A 22,223-nucleotide genomic window follows, 5' to 3' on the forward strand; every position below is an offset into this window, starting at 1 on the left:
GTCTTAATCACCTTTCCAGAGGCTAGTGGAGTGGATCCTGAAATAACACTCTGTGCCTCTGCCCTTGGCCTAGCCTGGTCCGGTCCTGAAGTAAGTAGAGAGGAGAGGTCACCTCTAGCGTGTCTGCATTGTGCTTTTGTGCTTACTCCTGTCTTTTGATCAGAAAACCTGGATTTTGTTTCTCTTTTCTGCAGTCTGCTCCATGGGAACCCCTGCGTGGGTGAAGGGACTGCTGTGATGTGGGGCTTGCTTTCTGCTGACGTGCACCTCTGGAGGTATTGAGCAAAACCATGGAAGAAATGAATTAGTATTTCTTTCTTTCCCTCATTTTTCTTTTTCTCCTGTAAAGCCAAAGCAGTCATCTCTATCAAGATGTAGAATAATGAGACAAGGTAGTTTACAGTATCTAATCCATATTCATTTTCATGCTTTTAAAATTAGTTTAACCTTTATGATTAGCAAATCAAGGTTTTTAATAATCATTACCCCTGAGAAAAGGGACTCTTGGAAAAAAAAACCTTGATCTTGCTTCTTTATATATTCTACGTTAACTTCTTTTTGCATATTTGGGTTGCTGCCGAGCTCATAAACAATAGTGGGTGATGTGCCCTGCTACCCCACCGGGCAGCTCCTCCTAGGAGGCTATTGTGTGAAATATTTCCCTGACATCCGAATTGCAATGCAGTCACAGTATTGCTATGGCTGTGTTACTGTTAAATCACCTTGTGGGTGTTTACCAGTGCCAAAACAAATCTAGAAAACCATTTAACCAACCCATTTCAACAGGCTGTATTATGTGTGTTCTCCGCTCTAGCTTTTAATGTTTGGGCTCATTCTAACCCGTGTATTTAAGCTAATGCTATGTATGCCTGTAGTCTCAGTACTGACTGTGAGCTAGCTCTCTTAAGTCATCCTAAGCCCTCTTAGGCTTCAGACAGAAAGTGTGCTACTTGTATTTTTACGAAGCAGAAGTCATAATTCTTTCAAGCCTGTTCTTTAGCTTAACGATGCAAAGTTGTGAAAAGCTGTAGAAGAGAAACTCTCAGGGAATTTCAGATTTCTTTTCTCTTAAAAAACAAAAACTAAAAAGAAAACCTTTTTTTTTTTTTCTCTGTTGATCTGAAAGTGAGAATTTTTGTTCCTGTATTTTTTTTATTTTTTGGTAAAGCAGAAACTTCAGCCTTTCAAAGTCTACCAAAAATTGTAAAAAGCATTAGGTGAAACACTGTTTCAGTGGTGGAGAGAGACAATACTGCTTAAACAAACAAAAAATCCACAACTTTTTGGAGGAGAGAAAAACACTTTGAAGAGAAGTGTCAAAATACTGCACTTTTAAGTAGTTCGTTTGACCACTTTCATTTCTACTGTCTTTTACTCCCTGCTGTATCTATCAGCTAAATTTAACTTGAGCTTGCAAGTACTTCCAGACAAACTGAAACAGTGTTTTAAACTTGTATTTCTTGGTAGCTGATTTCATATTCACACGGAGAGCCTTGTCTAGCAGTTATCAACATAACAGACCTCATGTATCACCTCCAGAAATAGACTCTGAAATTTACTGTGCACTTGAGCCATCTACATCACCAAAAGAAAAGGAGGCCCTAGCCCTGGCTTCTTTTCCACCCTTTTTACCATGAATGTTTCTGTCCTGGCATGAGCACAATGTGGCTGATATCAACACAATGGGCAGCTGCTTTTTTTTACAAAAGTACATACAATACTTTGCTGGACACAGAATATTGTTAAATATTGCTGGCTGGATTGGTGTTTAGCATCATGAAGCTTGGACGGAGCTGAAGGAAGAGAAAGAATAGCTTGAGGAGGAGCACAGCTAATGAACCTTAGTTTCCTATGAGTTTGTTCCTTGAGGTGCATCTCCTATGTAGGTTTTCTGGGGCCTGATCGGGGGTCACTCACAGCACAGCCTTTTCCTCAGCCAGGTCCTGAGTGGCCTGTTCACTCCCTTTGCAGCTGATTCCTGCAAAAAGCATAAACGTTTCTGAGGCCTCTTCCTTCCTGCCAAAAGCAGTTGAAATAGGCTAATGAGCTCGGAATTAGCAGAGGGAGACAGAAAGGCACATTCAGACCACATAACTGTTTGGGAAACCAAGCTACAAACCTAACCCTTGGTAAACACACTCATCTGACGTGAGGAGCTAGACTGCCAGAGGGTGTGGGAGGGGGGTGAGATGGCTATTATCCTAGCATTGTGTGCGGATGCTTCAGTGGTGGGTGGGAAACTCTTAAAATTCAGCTTTGATCAGGAAATGAAATTGGTTATTAGAAAAAGGCTTCTATTTTAAAACTGCTTTCCTCCCTCTTGTGTCCCATGGTATGACTAAGGGGCCTTGCCAATTGAGAGGAAAATAGAGAGTTGGACTTGCAGATATTAAAAGCTCCCCGAGGCTGTCAGCACTTCAGGGCCCTGAAGCCAGCAGGGCTTCCAAATTGATTTAGAATCAAATGAAATAGTGGGGAGGGAGAGGAGGAGGCATAAATATTTTTCCCTTGCTAATTTATTTCCCCCTTTCATGCATGAGCTAATGCGATGGAAAGCAATGCAGCTAAAATGAGTGCATTCACGGGGAGCTGCGTGCTGTGTTACTCAGAGTTTGGGTGGAAATTGCTCATTGGCCTTTTAGGCCAGCCTGTTCCTTCCCCCTGCTGTAGTCTCTGGGATCTCATGAACAAAGTGGAGTAATGAATGCAATTCCAGTCAGCTAGCGTGCGGAATGGAGGCCAAATCCTGCAGATGCCTTCACCGTTGTGACTGCAATTCAGGACTTTCTTTTGTAAAAAGGAAGACTTCTACCTGGAAGGAGCAGTAAAATGGCAGGGAGGTCCATCTGCAAAATCTGGGCTGTGGGCTCAGTGCTGGTGAGGACTTCTAGCATGATCAATCGCGTGATCTGCCCATTGCATCTTCTGGAAGCAAGAGGGCTCTTCACAGCTAGGTGCACCTCAGGCCTCACTCCACACTCTTCCTTACATACAAGGTGTATCTTTTAAATGTTGTAATGCAGTCTTTTAAATGTTGTAATGCAGTTCCTTGTATTTTCCCCGTGGTGCACCGCTTCTGCACAGACTTGTCCATGGCCTGCATGTTCTAAATGAAACTCTCATTTTGATGCATCTTCCATCTGCTTAAGCGTCGCCCATAAATAACAACATATTACAAAATTGCCTTCTTGTCAACACACAGATTGTTTATGTGTCATTTCCTCTATCCTTTGTGCTGCTGTAGCTTCCTAGGGAAGGAGGATTTATTGGTATAGCAACATTTGGGAATGAAACCAAATCCTATGGGGGTATGAAATAAATATAGGCACTTTTTGGTACTACATTTTTATTTACTTTTTACAAAATGTCTTCTTTCCTTGACGGTTTTGTATCTCACCATGTGGCATCCACTCACTTTGCAATATCATCTGTTATTTAGGGTCTTATATTTCCAGAGTCTGTTTGCAAGCTGCGTGTAGAACTGTGAACCACTATTTTTGACTGAGAGCTAATCTTTAATTTCCATTTACTGTAAGCTAATCTTGAATACCCACAAGCCTCATTTTAGTGTCATTTTGAAAGAAAAGCTTGATAGATTTAAAATGCAGGTGGGAGATTTGTCTGAAGTCATGTTAGGAAAGGAAGCTGAGGGCCTTCTTGTTCTAGTGATAAGTGCTCTTGTTCACAACTAGGTTTCAAGTAGGTGCAATGGGCAGTGTGGTCCCAGACTTGCACCACCGTACATGGTAGAGATGAAGAGCTGGTTCTTAGTGACTGTCCCTTGGGCCAGCAGTAGCACAGCTGCCCTTGATGTGAGATTATCTTTGTCCAAGTGTTCACATCAGGAAAAACAAACTTCTTCTTAGCTTTATGCTTATCAAATATAAGGATGTATGTGCTAAAGCTCATCCTACACATGCAAATGCATTTCCAAGCAGACTTGCTTTGAAAATAAAATACTTGCTTTTTGCTATCCCTTCTGCACAAGGGGCTCCATCCCTCACCCCCCAGAATGAGATTGTGCTGAACAAGCCAGGCGTTTACTTTTTGGAGGAAGAACCTTATGTGAATGATGAATGCTCCTGGGTTCAGACTACTAAGTTGGACCAGGAGAGATGTGATGACAATTCAAGAGCAAAAACTATGCTTTGCAAGGCTTGCTGCCATCTCTGGGTAGACATAAGTCAACTCTGAGACATACTGCTAGCCATTTGATAACACATATGTGAGAGATTCCCAGAATCTGTTACTATAACTTTTCCTGAGGAGCAGTCTTCAGATTGCTTGTTTGCCTTCAGGTTTATCATACTGTTTGAAGAATTGACAGCAAGAATAGATGCTTTTTTATCATTATTTTTCTTTTCAAATTGTTTCCTTAATCTTTTCTGAACTTCTTTTGGCTTTATACATTTTACAGTTACCACTGGTGAATTTCAGGTAGAGAGCACTGGTTTAACTGCTTCTGTTCAGATCTATGGTAAACCTGCCAGAAAGTCCCACTCTCCACTTCCTTTACCTTGAGTCAGAGCTTGCTTATAAAAATGCCTGCATGGATTTACTTTTTGCATGCATGAATTTATCTCTTAAGAGAGTTGATATGTGCCTTTGTGAGAAGGCTGGAAGACTTAGGGTTGTTGGGAAGATGGAAGGTCACCACAGGGCTCTGCAAAGAGCAGGGGGTGAATGCGCAGTACAGCCTCTGCTGTGACAGATGGGCACACCGTAGGGATCTCAGGGCTCATGCAGAGCTTGCAATGACCCAGAGAGCCTTGGAGGTGTGGCTGAAGCCTTGCCTAGAAGACATGCAGTGAGGGCAAAGTAGGCAGGGGGATTGTTTATAGTCGTATGTTTCTCCTTGGTATTTTTGAGGGATTTTTTTATTCCTTTAAATAAAAAAGTTGACTGGCTTCATTTATTTCTGATGAAAACTCACCTTTTGGAATTTAAAGATGTCTTTTTGGGGTGTTTGTCCCTAAAAACAGGACATAAACATATGACAGAGGAAAGTTTTTAACATAAAAACGACTCCATTTTATTCCTAGTATAAATTTATGTTCTGTAGAAGTAGACTTTGTAAGTGAGCTTATGCTGACCAGACAGTAAGTAGCACTAACTGCAAGAGGCAAAACGCTTGTTGTACAAACATCTTTATTAACAATAGGGGAAATGTTATTGTTTTGAGGGAAAAGTTTCAGTGCCTAATTTCTCCCTAGAATAATTAGGAGATGTATTGCCAGATTTTGGGTGTATTTCCCTATTTTAAGAGTAATAGTGACTTACAGAATATCAGCATCTCTGGAAGACGCTTCTTTTTAAAAAGAGGAGGGAAATGTTGTGAGTGGCACAGGACTTAATGGACCTAAATTTCTGGAAGAAACAGGTAGATATTAGGAAAACGTTTTCCAACACAAAAATACAGTAGATGAGACTTTCTGGTCAGGATCTGAGTCTCCGTGGCTGGTCTTTAATAGCAGGTCAGGCAAATATTGATCAGTTATGACCCTGGCAAAACCACCGTGATGCCAGAGCTGGCTGTGTGACTGCTGAAGGCAGCCTCGTCAGGGCCCTGGGAAGTGTGAGGGGGCTGCACGTGGGGCACCAACCCCAGGCAGCGCTACAGGCTCGGGGCAGAGTGGCTGGAAAGCTGTGCAGAGGAAAAGGATCTGAGGGTGCTGACTGATGCTCGCCTGAACACAAGCCAGCAGCGTGCCCAGGTGGCCAAGAAGGCCAGCGGCATCCTGGCTTGTGTCAGGAATGGTGCAGCCAGCAGGAGCAGGGAGGTGATCGTCCCCCTGTGCTCTGCTCTGGTGAGGCCGCACCTCGAGCACTGTGTTCAGCTTTGGGCCCCTCACTACCAGAAGGACATCAAGGCCCTGGAGTGTGTCCAGAGCAGGGCTATGAAGCTGGAGGTGTTTAAAAGATATTGAAATCATGTCACTAAGCTCTGCATCTAGGGGAGGGCTGGTTAGTGTTAGGTCAGAGGTTGGACTAGGTGATCTGGGAGGTCTCTTCCAACCTAAATGATTCGGTGGAAGATTAAGCGATATGATTTTATAGGCTAAAGAACCATTGAAAAGAGAAAGAGGTGGGTAAGCTTTTCAAATCAATGCTGAACAATTAAAGCATTCTGATTATGGATGGGTTTGCATTGACCACTTGTCCCTTTTATGTATATGTTCTCATAGGGTTTTAGAAGCATCATCATGTTTTGTGTTTTTTTTTTTTTTTCCCCTCTTAGGATCCCCTTCTCAGCCTAGGCAGAGAGTGCACTTGCCGAACTGGTGTTTGTTCACTGTTGGTTGTGCTTCTCAGAATCAGTCCCTGTACGTTTTCTACTGCACACTGTCTGTATCTTGCTCTGAAGGTAAGAAATGTTTTAATTCTAATGGTTACTTGAAATGGTTGCTTCTTAGAGTAAAACTTAATGTTAGTTGAGTCATCACTGTGCACTTCACTGTTATCAGCTTCATCCTGTAGCTGAGATTCAGTTGTAGAGAGAGTCTGGCTAGAATCAGTAAAAATACTCATTTATTGCCTCAATTAAATTATTTGGCTATATGAACTTTTGTTTGCCTCTGTGGTGTCAAACTCCATTCTCTAGACAACAGCAGCAGCGGTTGTACTTCCTGTTCCTTGACCAGGTGTCCAACCTGGACAGTCAGAGACACATCGTTAAAGATAATGCAAAACTTCATGGTTGCTAAACATGATAAAGGTGAAAACTTAGTGTCTGGAGTTATTAACTTGGTGCTAGTCTTTTCATGTCACAAAGTGGTAATTGTCTTAAGGCCAGAAAAAAAAAAAAGACCTGTGATTCTACTGTGCTTCATTTTCCTTATAGGTCTGAAATGTGTCTTGGTTATTGAGTGGGAAAGGGTAGTATTGTCGTGTGCTATTTCTTGGGTGGATATTCATAGCCCACATGTCAGTACAGCAAAGTCATGGGCTCTGACTCAAAGTGTGAGGAATACATTTGAAATGTTTCTTGGTGTTAGTAATTTTCAGTACCAGTAATACTAGACTTGCTAACAAATCTCTGCCAAGGGTTCACTACATGTTTTTTTTTCTGCTGTTAGCTACATTCTGCCAGGTGTTTGACTATACAGGAAGAAATGGTATTAGCACAGTGTTCTGTGTAATTCATGAAATGGTGCCTTTTCTGATGCAAGACTGCAGTTTCCCTTCCTACTATGCCTAGTCTCTGCTCAGTTGTTTCTTTGAGCAGATTTTTTTCCACAAGCCATTGACCCATGCTTCATTTCTTGTGTTGTCTGTTGATTTCCTTGCACTTTCATGTATCATCAGGGTTTGGTGCTCCCGCAGTTCAAGTTCTTGCACGATAATGAAAAACAACATAACTGCACTTTTCCTTTATTGGGATGGAGGCAGACACACTTTTTTCTGAGGTCCTGTTCAATAATGTTTTATGGAAAACTATGAAACATGGGCTGCTGAGAACAGTGGAGGTGTCCTCAGTGTAGCAACTAACAACTTTGTCTTGGCAAATTTTGTAGAACTGCACGTCTGCAGACTTTATCTACTTTTTGAACTGTTTCTATCTCGGAGGAAGCTATATAAATGAGCCATCTCTTTACATGTGTGCACAGAGACAGCTGTGAAGATGCTGCAGATCATACTGTTTCACAGAGCCAAATGTGGAACATTCATACATCGGTGCATTCAGTGAAGCTATTGCTTTATTTTTTTTGCTTTTTTTTTTTTATTGCTTTACACTTGCAGTCCAGGACTATACTGCATCAACGGACAGTGTTTTCATCAGTATATTCTGGGCTGCTTTAAAAGAAGTCTGCATCTTTGGTCCAATCTGTTGCATGTAAAGTTGAATCATGGGGCTGTGTAATCCTTAGTACATTGGGTGTGTTATGCTGTCCAGGTTTTGGCTGAGATACGGTTAGTTTTCTTCATAGTGGCTGGTACTGTGCTTTATTTTGGATTTAGGACAAAGATAATGTTGGTAACACACTATTTTAGTTGTATAAGCATTGCTCAACAACTAAGTTGAGAACTATCCATCTTCTCATACTGCCCTGCCGGCAAGGAGGCTGGGGATGCAGCAGGAGCTGGGATGGGACAGAACCAGGACAGCTGACCCAAACGGGCCAAAGGGATATTCCCTGCCATATGGGGTCACATTGAACAATGAAACTGGAGGGAGCTGGCTGGCTGGCAGGGATGCTGCTGGTTAGGGACTAGCTGGGTATTGGATAGCAGGTGGTGAGAAATTGCATTGTAAATCACTTTTTTGTATTTTCTTTTTATTATTTATTATTTTCCTTTTCTGTCATACTAAACTGTCTTTATCTCAACCCATGAGTTTTACCTTGTTCCAGTTCTCTTCCCTATCCTGCTGGGTGGGCGTGGGTGGGAAGTGGCTGTCAGGTACCTGTTGGGTTAAACCATAAAGCATAGAGTGGCAAAACTGAGGTTTTACAAACAGTGTCACTGAACTAATTTGCATGGAGTTCCTGGCCTTTTAACCATCTCGGTTATGGAAAATACAAGTAAGTTCCCTTCTCTGAGTTTCTGGCAGCTAATTCATTTTCTTGCTGTTTTCCCATGTTATTCTGAATCAGTGCAAAAGTTGCATCTTCTAGGAACACCTTGTTCTGATAAACAATGTGGAATGCAGAGGACCTGGAGCCAAAGCTGGGTATATTCAGAACAATGTGAAAGTGAGCAAAACCAAATTTCTTTGTTACCTTGACTTCTAGAGAGCTAACAATTGACTCCAGAACTTCAGAAAACCATTTCTGTTGTCTTCTGACACTTATGAAATAGCTTCACAAGAGTCATTATCATTCAAGCATTTGATAGAGGTCTGATTTTCACTTGTGGCCTACTGATGCATACAGCACAAAAGATGAATTTTCTGCTCAGCCAATCCCCAGCTTATTGTAGTAGAAAATTGTGCTTGGCATTATGTTGTTTCTTTTGATGTACATTACATGTTATATTTCTAGTGCTTGAATTAGGATTACAAATTTCCAGAGTTATGGGATGACAGCGTAACCTTGACCAGATGATCCTGAAAGTATTTTTCAACCTTACTGATTCTATGAATTATTTTAAGATGGTGTGGCAGGTAATATAGGACCCAAATTTATATTTGGTAATTAAAAATAATAAAAGAGCATCTGTAAAATTTCATATGGACACAAATGTTATGACTTTGCAAGTCATTATAATGGAAAAATTCTCTTTCAAACCTTTTTATCCAAAGGCAACACTTAATTTCAGTGAGGATACCACTGCTGCTAAACATGCCATTGTAGTTTTCTGTCTTACAGAATGATGGTAGCAGAAGGAAGTGGTTAAGGAAAAATAAATAAATTAATTTTTATTGTTGGCTTAGTTTCAATAATCTAGGAAGTTATTAATAACTGTGGCTGCTTGAATAATTTATAAGATGCATCTCAGTGTTTTTTCACATTAATTATTTGATCATTTCCACTGATTATTGTTGTTTGTAATTACCGTGGTGCCTAGAGGATCAAATTAAGATAAGGGTCTCTTACTCTTTATGCTAAGTAAATAGATGCATTTCTTTCCTAAAGAAGCTGCAATCTGAGCTGTTATGATAGAGAGGGGAAAGAAGATAAACAGTTGGCTCAGGGTCATAGCAAAGTCTCTGATGGAGAGAGTTAGCATCATTTAGGAGTCTTACTGCAACCCATTGTCTGTAGGCCATAATTTATCTAACTGTTGATATGTGCACTCGTACCCTTTTCATATATGACGTGACAGGTTGTCAGGTATCTCTTCACTTTTGCTTTATCCATACCTGTTGCCAAGCAAAGAAAGGCAGCTCAGATGTATCCCAGTCCTTAGTGCTGGGAGTGATAGACTAGAGATTTGCCTGTAATACTCAGAATTATAGTATTTAATGATACTGGTGAGTGTAGAAAGAGAAATGGAATCCAGTTTCTTGCCAACAGGAATTGGTATGAATCTGTAAATGCTAGGATGTGAGAATATTTTAACACCTTTTTCCTGAAGCACTTATTGTCTTGCAGAGCTTGATCCTGAAGCCTGGATGCAGCAGGCTCTGGCACATTGGGTGGATCTCAGGTTGGATGTAACACAACTCATTGTAGATTTCAGATTCATTTCAGTTCTTTCAACTGCCCTGATAAGAAATGCTGAAACTGTATAATTACATTTCTGTGGTTGGATATTACTTACTGTAATTTGTTATCTTGATGTAGTTTATGCACGGTGTTTGCCATCATAGTTACAGTTTGAGAACTCAATAAATTGTGATTGACTTATTCCCATTAAAAAAGTAATTTCAGAATAAGGTCTTCTCTGTAGTGCTGTAATCGAAGATTGGAATATAATGAGAGCAAGTGATTGTTCTTCTGCAGATTTCAACGTGCCACTAAAACCAAAAGAAAATGGATGAAAACCACAAAATCATTCTCCACATTTTGGTTTAATGGAAAATTCAGAAAAATGTCTGTTTTCTGAAGTGGAGACAAGTGAGTTCAGTTGTATTCAAAACCAAAGAAGTAGGAATTGAATTAAAATATTTTAAGGATATAGTAATTTGCTTGAAGATCTAGAATATTGTACTGCTTTCTGCCTGTTAGTGTTAAAAACTGTTTCCAGTTGCCTGTTGATTGAGCCAGACTAAGGGAAGGATTTATCTTCCTTTGTAGCTGGATTTGGGTCTAAAGCAGTACATCAGACTCTGCCAGTAGTCTTTGGGCAGACAATGTGTCAGAGGCTGATTCAACCTGCCTCATCTAGAAGGCAATATCTGAACAGAACTTTGGAGTACCTCTCTTTCTGCATTGGACTACCTTAAATGAGAAAGTTGATCCTTGGGAAATGACAGAGACGTTTTGTAGTTGAGTTTTTGGAAAGCAAAAAATTTAGGGGAAAACATGCATTGTCCATCTCCTACTTGTTTTGTTATAAAATTCCTCAAGAAATGATGTGGAATCATAGGAAAATTATTTAAGGATGAATCTCAAAGGCCAGGTACTCCATTCGCATGACCTGGGAAAGATACCCTTGTGTATTTCTTCGGTGCATGTTTGTCTGGAAAGTTCCAAAGAAAAACAACTCTGGTAACAAAGATTCCAAATCACCCTAAACAATCTCTTTCACGGTCTGAAGCCTTGAAGTTTCTATTGCGATTGAGAAAGATGGTCTAGAGGTTACAAAGATGCCTTTATTTATTTTTTGGTGCAGATATGTAAAGCTTTATAATTTGGAGAAAAACACCAGGCATTTATGCTGTAAAGGATGGCAGGAAGTGTTTTACTGGTGTAAAGAGATCACTGAATATAATATGGATGAAGTTTGTCTCATTCTTCTGAATGCATCTCAGTGCTTGGAGGATTAAAGCCCTGTTTTTTGTTTGTTTTTTAATATTTTTAGCATATTCTTCTTGCATTTACTCACTCCTTAGCACGTGCCCAAGGTTCCCATGTTGCCTGTTGAGAAGGAGGGTTATGGATATGGAGACCTTCATGCTTTGCAGGGGAATAGTTCCCTCGTTTTAGACAGCAGTGAAGTCTTGCATGTCTCTGTCTAGAATGGTCTGGTAGAGGTTGGCCAGTAATTAGTAGAAATGTAAGAGGTGACTTGAATTCTTTAAGAAGTATAATATGAGAGCTGTGCCAGACAAAATAACTGTTTCCTGCTCTAGGCTTGGAATCTGATCATCAGCCCTTACAAGAAAACAATCCAGTGTGCCTAAATCTTTATGGCACCTGGGTTCTATCCAATTAGGTTTCATTGCCTTTGTCGGTCACACCTTTTCAGTCTGCTTAGCTGGGTCGGTATGCTTTCCATCACCGAGAGGCAAATTGGGCTGGCTAGGGATATGTTAATGAGTGACGTAATTACAGAGGTCACCAGGCAGTTTGGCTGTGCATCGGGACACGTGTGACTTCTTGGTAATTCCCAAGTTACTAATGTTTTAGGTCTGTTTATTTTCAGCAAAATATTATTGGTGCATGAAATTACTGCTAGGATCTCAAGAGGTTCCAGAGGAGAATGTTAATATTGTTAGGATCTAGCACTCTGAAAAAGGAGCTGGGAAAAGGTATGTGAAGGCAGGGAGGTGGAGACTAATTATGGACCCAATTAAAATTTCTGCAGGAATGAAAAGTGTAGTCTAAGAGCTAACATAGACACAACAGAAAGCAAATCCTTCAATGGACTGTGGCTTCTGTGACAGAAACCAGGTTTTGCTCTGGTTTTACAAGGGGACTGAGACTGCTTAATAAGAATACTTGAGAAAAGTTAACCCATTGTAGATTATATAAGGTTTTTGAGTTTAAAAAAAAAAAAAAAAAACTTATATATATATTTCTGTGGATGTTGTGGAGAATTATCTATTTGTGGGGATCCGTGTCATTTCAGGAGGTTTGATTTTTAAACACATTGATCCAAATATTAGTGTTAAAGGTGGTGTTGCATTCACCTGTGTTTCATTCAAATGCATAGCATAATACAATACAAACTGATTTATTATTATTTTTAGCTATCCTTGCAGGTCTGTAGAGGAGGGGACTTTTGAACTAAAATGCAAGTCGTTCATAGCCTGCTTTCATTGGGAGAAATTTACTTTCTCTTTTTTGTTGTTCTTGCCCCTAATGTAAGCTACTTTCTAGTATGTTGAATGAAGGAATAAGAAGTTGTGGAATGCAAATTGTTTGCACAAAATAAAATTAGAGAATGAGCAGGTTAATTTCAAGGCAAAGGAAATAATGAAAAGGCAAAATGAGGGGTAGTGTGCAGGAAAAAGATGATAAAGGTGTTTATTCAGGAAGGAAAGGTGGTAAATGAGGCTGTGCTACTAGACCAGCATTCTGTGACCAAGTTTTGTCTTCTGAATTGCCAGCTGTATTTGTGATGTAGTATGTTCTCTTTAAGAGGCTTGCTGTCCTTGTGGACATGCATTTTTTTGGAGTGTCCATATATTTTTCCTTGGCCTTGGCTGGACACAACAAGTTAACATTCAGTTCCTCTGGGGATCATGGGGGAAAGGTAGTGCCCATGGCACAGACAACCTAAGCTCTTTTGCAACATCCCTGCGAGGGAAAACTACTTTGCTGACATACAATAAGTCTTTGGATCAGCTGAGTAGAGGTTTTATCTATTAGGCTCTTGGAGTCACGTGATTGCAACAGCATCATTTACAATAATTAATAACTCTTGAGCTCTCTGGAAACAACTGTGGCGTGCTACTGTGCATGTGTGTGTAGTACTGTTCCTCTGACAGCAAGTTCTGGGGAAAATGAAGTGCCTGTACTCAGATGTATTGTTTGATGTATGAAAATCCTGCCTTTGTCTACCAGACCAGAGCAGCGTTCCTTCCAGATTTTGTGAAGTGACCATGTAATCTCTTGGTAGGAGCGAATTACCACACAGGTAGAAGAGGTCCTCCCTGGTTGATAGTGGATGGAATCTGTTACAGCCCCAGCTAAAAGATTATCTTCATGCTTTGCATAGGTGTCCCAATCTCTGGTCTCTACTGGTCAAAGTAGCAGTGACTCTATGCAATCAAGCCTTGGAAACAAGTGTCTATTTAAGGCTCAGTATGCTGTTCAGTGCTTTGCTGAATTAGAGCCAGCGTGGGTCAGCACACCGTCATATTCCAAGCTGTACAGACTTGCTGTGGCAGACTGGAATGAAAATACCAAGCACTGAAACTGTCTGTAGGGCTGAGAGGACTTTCAAGTAGTGAAACAGAATGAGAACCCTACTATGGGGTAATGAGCCACAGCACAATTTATCAAAGGCTGTGGTTGTCTCTGACTGTGGACATTTTTTAATCCCTACTGGATGTTTTCCTACAAGGTCTGCTCATTCGAATAGGTTTTAATTTAGGAGAATCCTTTGCCAGAGGTTAGGCACAGTAATTATTGAAGTATTTCATGGCTTCGTTTACATTTCTACGGGCACTTAAGTAAGCAGTTTCAGGGCATGTCAAATACAAGAAGACATAAAGACAAGATGCTTTGCACTAAATAAAGTTCAGACTGAAAGCTACAAAAGCAGGGTTCTCCCATAGTAATTAATAGTTGTATGTGCCTGACACTGTGAAGTGTTTATGTAACAACCATATGGCCTTAGGTTTTCAACTTGGAAAGAAAATGTACATTTTTCAGGAGTAAATCTTAGTTATCAAATCAATAGACAAGGGATGGTTTCCATCCCTAAACTCTGGTAAAATATCCTAACATCTACAATATGTGCAAACTGATGACCTTGGCAAAAAGCCTACAACCATAACAACCCCTTGAATAGGTGGGAGGAAAGTGATACAGGATTTACAAGTGATTTGGAAATTATGTGAGTGCATCTTTTGTTTTTCAAGGAAAGTCAAAGCTTCATGGTTACCACTGAGTACGTAGAATGACTCGGTTTAAAAACAATCTGGGGTAATGTTTGGACCTTTTAAAGTTAATGGCTTATCTCTCTTGATTTAGCAGACTTTTCAAAAACAAAACTTAAAAGAAGCTTAGGCAGTCAGCTGCCATCTACTGCCCTCTTAAAATCCAAGCAGAACAACCACCAATCCCTCTCTTACTGTGGTCCCCTTATGTTGACTGGGTAGTGCTAGATTTGTGAAAAAAAATCTTTTTCAGGGTTTTTAAACCCTGAATTTACAATTGCACATGGGTATTGATAAAGCTTGACAAAAAGCTTTATAAAATAGTTGTTTCAGGTTTTACCAGCAGGGATTTGATTGGAGTCTCAGTACAGATAATAGTTTGTCATGATGCATTTGCCGGTGCTGCAGATCATTATATTCCCATATAAATGCCAATACTTCAAATGTGTAAGGTGTTTCGGCGTTGCTCCCAAATGCTTAGCTTTCTGGCAGTGGCTGATTGCTTGCTGTGAAGTCTTTGTAGTTGAGGGAATGTGAATCTGGTGCTAGCTGATGCTGCTTAATTATTTGATTATCCTACTCCTGGCATTTTGTTTGATTCTTTTCTTCAGTTATGATTGACTTGAGGCTTCCTTTGAGAACTCGTGGGTGCAAAAAACTGTTATTGTATCCTGTGTTTATGACAACAGGATCTTCATTTGCTTCTGTTTTGTCATGACACCACCTCAGTGGAAATGATTCTAGAATCTAACTTAAAGTGGATGTTACTGAAGATCAGGAGCCTTGATTCCATGCAGGTACCTAGCTGACTTGTCAGGGTGATGTGCAGGTGACGGTGTATGGCAAATGTTATCTGTGTGAAATCATGAACCCTAGCTTTTAAAATACGGGGCAGAGAGATCCTTCCCTTTTTGGCTTCCCTCACAGAACTCATGGCTTTGGCTTGGGACTTGAGATGTTTATTTTCTGAAACAATTCCCTAGTGAATATAAAGTACATTGCATTTGCATTTCACATGCAAATGGGTGCAGGCAGCATATCTTAAAGAGAAAATAAATTGCTGTGTTGAAAATGAATGTTCTGACAAGCCACGCATTGACAATTCATCACACTATCCCTGCTAATTTGAGCCCTAGTTTTGTGCCTAGCCTACATGCTGTACATCTGCATAGCGGGGTGTTGCGCTGTCTGAACTCACAGAGCTGCTCAGGAACTGATATTTGGAACAACCAGTGAACAAATGATAAAAGCAGGGGCAGAGAATACTGTGCTGTGGTGAGTGGGAGGCCCGGGAAGCTTTACAGTTGTCTTTCTCAGTTTGTCCACTGGCTGCCCTTACTACTAGTGTGTCTTGGATAGTGACTGATATTCTTTAAGTTAAAAAGAAACTCAGCCTCATAACTATTTGGCAGAATGTGTACATTTAAAGGGGGGTCTATTTATGCTGAGATGCAGAATGGATAATAACTAATATCATTGTCTGTTTTTTTTAATCTGAACTGCAGCTTTTTATAGTAATGAGAAGAACTGCTTGGCCCAGCAGCATACAGTGTTGCTGATGAATGAAGGTCTATTTATTGACTTGATTGACATAGGAGATGCTTAAAGGGTAGACTTAGATTTCTGTGCTGAAATGATATTTGTGAATGAACTTAATCTAAGTTTCTGAACAGTGAGCCTGAACGTTCATAAGAGATGGCCCATATGAAAATCTTTAGCTTTTATGAAAACAGTAGCTTAAAATGCCTTCCCTGGATTCACAGGGAAGAGGCTGAGTCAACTCTACTGGTTGCACATGGAGGCAGCAAATAACCCCAGTAGCTGTATCTACTTGATAGAGATGGTGAGATCAAGGGATTTATCTTAGAAGTGAAGACACATAAGCAACTATTTGAGAAGAAAAGACTTGAAAATGTGTCTAATCCAGACTAAAGTACATATATTGGATAGTCAGAAGTTAAGTACAGATGTGTTGTTTGTTGAGATTCAGGTCTGTCAACGGTGACACAAACTCACATATGGTATTAAGGCATTCCTGGGCATGTTGGTATTGGTTTTGTGTTTTTAACTATGAAGTTACCATCAAAGAAACTGAGGCTGCCTCTGCCACCTTTCTCCTTCCAGTTCTTCCTATGCTGAGTTCTTGCAGCAGCCCCTGTTGCATTCCTCAGCATAGGAATGTCGTTTGGGTCCCCAAGGCTTGGATTGTCTCCTGTGAGAAATGTATATCCTTCAAATTTCTCTGAAATTGGAATAAGAGTGCAGTGTCCAGACATGAACCAAAAAAAATAGCATCTTTGACTCCTGTTAGGAAACAACATTGCATAGAGCTTTGCACTATGACTTGTTTCAAACAACATGACTTATTTCCCAGGCTAGAAATCAAGTCTCTTCTCTGCAGTGGCCAAAGGATAGCGATGTCGTGGGTGTTGTGGGGTGCGTGTTTTTTCCTTTTTTGTGAGATTTTGAGTACTGTCTTCTGTTCCTTGTGTAAGCTGAGTATCATAGCCATATTTTTCAATATGTAACTTTACTAGCCTGTTACAGCAGTGTGTGTGTGTATTTTACTATTATTATTTTTAAATTAAGCTAAGTTATTTAGCTTATTAGAATATTTATAATAAGGGCTCTAATGTGTGGACCTCAGTTAACTGAATGCACCTGTATTTTCCCTGACAATGTGATCTGAATCATGTATTAAAATAGGGCAGGAAGGCCGTCCTGGCTAGAGTACTCCCTGATGTGATGCTGAGTTTCTCCAGCCACAGCTGCTGCCTGTACCTTCCTGCATGCTCCCAGCGCACACTTTTTTGCAGAGGAAGTGTCTTTGCTCAGCAACTGCCTCCTGGTTGTCCTTGCATCTTTCTTGGTAAAGAAGCTGCTACAACAACAGTGCATGAGGCAGGATGAGCTTAATTTAAAAATAATAGAATAAATTATTCTAGAATAGAATTAAGCTAAGAATTGTTTCAGGGCCTGTCAAAACTTAGGCAAGGAGGCTTCATTTTTAAGGATATAAATGTGTTTTCTAGACTAAATGTACTATATGCTGCTTTAGTGACAGCTTTCTTCTTCTGGCAAGGAGACGAAGGGAGATAATTTGTTATCAAGTGCACTGTATGCCATGTAACTCTAGGAGCAAAGAATGATCAGGAATGGCTGGAATTATAAATGAGTAGTCTTGAGGATTTCTTGATATTGAAGATAGCATTCATACAGTTAGGGTGTTCACCCCCCAGTTATGTTGGGTTTCTAACCTGTATATAAGTCAGCATTTGTTTCCCTATGAGAACAGGTGGAAAACAATGGTTGTGCTTTGTTTGGTTTTGTTTTTCTGTTACAAGACTTCTGAAAGCTTAGAGCTTGGAGAAAACATGCTAATCAGGGCTGAGTCTGGTTAGATACAGATGTGTGCTACGTTCCTATCTGGGAGACGGCCACATATATTAATAAATTAATAAAACCTCTTCTGTTAAAACAATATGAATAGAATGATGATCAATATTCTGCACCTGCTGTAAGCTAGAGAATTTATACACCTTAGCATGAAGCAATGTTGAAATGTCTGAATTTGTGCATGTGGTCATGTCCTGTCAACAGCAGTGATCTGATGGTGCTGGTTAGTCCAAAGCACGCTTCTATTTTGGAGTTGTCTGTTAGCTGTAATTATCACCGTTACTGATCATAACCTTCTTACCCTGTGGTAATGCCTCAGGAAATTTTGTGCAGGATTTGCTGCAATGATAATTATGCTTCCCTAGGATAAGCTTATCTTCTGCATGGCGGTGGTATTGGGCATTGTGTTCTTGTATGTGAAAGTGTTGCAAATAGTCACTTGTCTCTTATTAGATTCCACAGTAAGAACAGGATCTGATCTGTGTGGAGATGGATCTGCTTGCTCTCCACCCAGGACTGCCCAGGACCTCCTGCGGCAGGCTGTCTCGTGTGTTTAGGCACAACCTGACACAGTTCAGGAACACAGAAATGGACTAGCAACAGAAACAGACCTGTGAGGACTTGAGACTTGTGTCCACCCTTCTAAGCCTTGCTACCAGTACTAGTCATTAACAAATTATAAACTATGATACGCTGGAGCTTGAATGTTGATCTTGTGCATCTCTTTGTATAGTAGAAGGCCCAAGTCCGCAGTAGGCTCCCTTGAGGTATAGTCTGATGGGTAATATGCTGTTTGCCATTTTTCTGCCTTGGAGCGGAGCGGGTCAGATGACTGCTTCCCATCTCAATTTTCCATGCTGTGGGGTTGATGAGACCTTACCTTTGTGAGACAATTTAGACTTTAAATGCTCTGCATTATAATAATAAGGAGCCAAAGTGCGTTATAGTGCTTCTTGTCTGCCTTTGTTATTAAATCAGTTGCTGGGAGGCCAAAGTGAGCTTCTGATTTTAATGTTGTGCTGCTAAACTTCGACATTACCTCCTCCTTCCTTTTTTTTTTTTCCTGGTTAAGAGTGGAAATGTGTCCAAATCCACTCCAAAAATAGCACCTTGAATTTAAAACTTGATTTACCTTTCCATTTTGAAGAGTACGCGCAGCACTTGCAGCCTGATCTTTCTATTCCTTTCAATCTAACCACAAGCCTTTTATCTGTGAATGCATTTTAATTACAGTGGAAATAAGAGGCTTTAGGAGGTGAAACTGCTGTCATTTCAGCCACATTCACCTGCCTGGTGCAGCACGCAGAGAATATCCTTGTCAAGAGGAAGCTTTGCTCTTGGAATTGATTTATAAATAGACTTCCAGGATGTGAACCTCCCGTATACTTTGAGGAAATTGGCATACACCTGAGCTGCACTGAAAGATGGCCTTGCCATGAATTTCTTATGACTCTGTAGACACGTTTTTTGGACTTTCAATAGAAAACTCCGTGAGTAATGGGTGCGTAGCTGAGTAATGAACAACTGTGTTAATTTTCTGGTAGGAAAGCCACAGCATATGAAGACCTTGGCTCTTTATGTGAGCTGCCATTCCACATAAACTTTTACAGGTACTGGTCGCACTGTTAAGTTTCCATACATGCTTGAACACATAAGTTTTTCCTTGTGGAGGAATCCTTGGTCTTTTTAGTTCATCACCCCTGTATAACAAGTGCTAATAGCACTCAGTCATTTCACAGGTGTGTCACAAGGACATATATCAGAGGCATTTGGTTATAGGGCTGGGAGTGCATGCATTCCTTTGTACAGCAGGGTGACAGTGTACGTGGATGGAAGACACTGATCATTCTCAGGATCTGGGCCAAGGCTTGGCATAGAGGTGGACTCCAGCTCTCTGTAGTGATCCTGCTGTGGGATGAACACTTGAGAAAGTTGTGACTGGGAGAAGGTGGCATTTTTGTCCTTTAACAGCTCCTCCTTCCAAAAGCATCCTGCCTTTTCAGCTGTAGTGAAACCAGGAGTCTGGGAGCACTGGAAGCCCTGTGGTCCCTGCTCCGAGGAGGCTTCAGTTGCTGAATTCTCAGTGGAGTAGTGGAAGTTTGGGCTGGATTTGGAGTAGAGCTGTTTTCCAGTCGTTCATCTATCTCTGAAGGGTGACAGGGTAGAGACTTCAGGATTAACGAATCCAGTTTGGAACTTAAAGTTGATACCATTTTGTTCAAATACTTGGATTATGTGTTTTTTCTCTAAATAAAGTATATGTTTCTTGTTGATACTTTGAAAAATCTCATTGGTTTAAAAACCTAGATCAAATGAGTAATGCATTGTTCAAAATAAGGAGAAACTGTTGTGGACAATTTTTCAGCACTTGACAGCTTCCCAACCAATTTACTAGCTCTCAGCAGAATAAATGAAGCTGGCCTGTCTCTAGCCTGACTGCTGGCTATTTCACAAGCTACCCTGACTGTTCTCTAAATTGAGCCCACGGAGAAGTTGCTGCAACGTGGAAGAACGGACTGAAGGTGCAGGGAGCTAATTAAATTGCAGACATGGGAGGCTGTGAAGCCATGGTTTCATCGCAGAGAAGTCAACTGTATTTAGGGAACAGATGTCCATATTAGCGAGCACATGTTTCCTGAGATCTGCTTCCATGCGTTGTGTGGACATACGGCAGATGTAAGCAGCAGACAGCTGAACTTGTCTGGTAGCCCTGGATTCTGTCTGACAGGGACTGGAGCTGACAAGTATGAAGAGGTGGTCAGCTACGAATGACACCGCACTAATCATTAGTTATGGGACTTCATGCTAGATGTTGCCTCCAGCTGCTGTGTGTAAACATTATTAATTTGTCATGAACTTCTCTAGTTCTCTTTGGAGTGTTCTGGTTTAGCTTTTTGCCTTACAAGTGATGAGTAGTAAAACAATTACCTGAGGCCACAGAGAAGGTCTGAGCCTGAAGGCATGCAGCCATTTGGTTTCAGTTTGGACACGTACAATCTCGTGGAATCTCAGGCAGCTGTAAAACAGATTGGGAAACAGCAAGAACAATCTTTTTGGTGTACTGGAGCAAATAGTAAAGGCTACAAGGTAATGCAGTTGCAGAAAATGTAGCTCTTAATATGCTGAGATGCATTGATAAGAACGTATACATCAGGAGAGATACTTACTCTACTGTTTGATAGAAGAACCCGGTTACATTACTGGTTTAGGCATTCCTGCAAGTGTTGCAAGAACATCTAGATTAACCTCAGAGTCCTACGGTAACCACTGTCCCTTTCTACTAAGAACGGTAAGCTGTAAATATTACTAAATTTTACCTTTAAGAAAAGCAACTGCTTGCTCAATCTAAAAATGAGATCTCTTTTAGTATATAAAGCACTCACAAAAGGAAGGCAATGAGCAAGTTTTCTGTGTCTCATTGAGGTTAAGCCAGGAAGTATTTAACCTAATTAGAAGCAATAAAAATACATGGTTAATACTAGGAAAAGCTTCTTAACAGTGAACACGGAAACTATGTGGACCATGTGGCAGTCGAACCTTGATAGAGTTGAGTTCACTACAGAAAAATGGGGACAGTACCGTGTTTTTCCCTTCTCTAGGATGGCCAGTCTGCTCTTTTTTATTATTTTTCTAATTTTCATTTTTAAGGGCAAATTAAGAATAAGTGAAGAGTTTAGTTATTTGTTTGGTTTGAAGGACAAAACAGTGCACTGAGGCAAGGTAAGCTTCTAAAGAAGGAATCATAGAATCATAGAATATCCTGAGTTGGAAGGGACCCTTAAGGATCATCAAGTCCAACTCTTGACACCGCACAGGTCTACCCAAGTTCAGACCATGTGACTAAGTGCACAGTCCAATCTCTTCTTAAATTCAGTCAGGCTCGGTGCAGTGACCACTTCCCTGGGGAGCCTGTTCCATTGTGCAACCACTCTCTCTGTGAAGAACCCCTTCCTGATGAATGTTCAGATCTGCTGAGTGAAGCAGCCTTTTAATGGGAATCCTAAAAAAGTCCCACGCTGCTCAGCAAGTTTCTTTGTCCCACTTTAATTTCACAGATTTCAGTCACTTAGGGTTGTGCACAGTCCAAGGCTCCATCCCTCCATCCCCCACCCATTTTGTTTTAACTACCACACGGCTGCTCTCATTCCACTTCCTCAGCAGGATGGTGGGGGAAAGAGATGGAAGAAAAAAAAAAATGTGGGTTTGAGATAGGAGTAATTTGATGAAAAGGGGGAAAAAAAAAAACACAACTGTCTGGAAGTAAAAGAGTGAAGATATTCTCTGCTTCCCATAAGCAGGCAATGTTAGGCCAATTCTTGGGAAGCAGGGCCTCAAAGTTGCTCAAGAAGACAAACACTTTCATAACCAGTCTGTTCTCCCCTCCTGCTTGGGCTTGAAAGAAATTCTGCTGTTCACTCATGCTGTGTTCATCAAAATGATCCTAGCTGAGAAA

At 40.7% G+C, this 22,223-nt stretch overlaps 1 long non-coding RNA gene across 6 annotated transcripts in view; it reads left to right on the top strand.

Moving 5' to 3' along the window:
- LOC106018847 (uncharacterized) overlaps nt 1–22,223 on the top strand; it is a 25,424-nt gene continuing 3,201 nt past the window's right edge. The window contains exons 1-4 of one of the 6 annotated variants that reach the window (XR_001193252.5): nt 1–90; nt 195–275; nt 6,239–6,364; nt 19,004–20,738. This is a non-coding gene — a long non-coding RNA (uncharacterized lncRNA). The other 5 variants (XR_005265672.2, XR_001193255.5, XR_005265671.2 and 2 more) reach the window with 5 other exon arrangements.

This window comes from Anas platyrhynchos, chromosome 4 (genome assembly GCF_047663525.1).
Source record: "Anas platyrhynchos isolate ZD024472 breed Pekin duck chromosome 4, IASCAAS_PekinDuck_T2T, whole genome shotgun sequence".
NCBI classification, from domain to species: domain Eukaryota; kingdom Metazoa; phylum Chordata; class Aves; order Anseriformes; family Anatidae; genus Anas; species Anas platyrhynchos.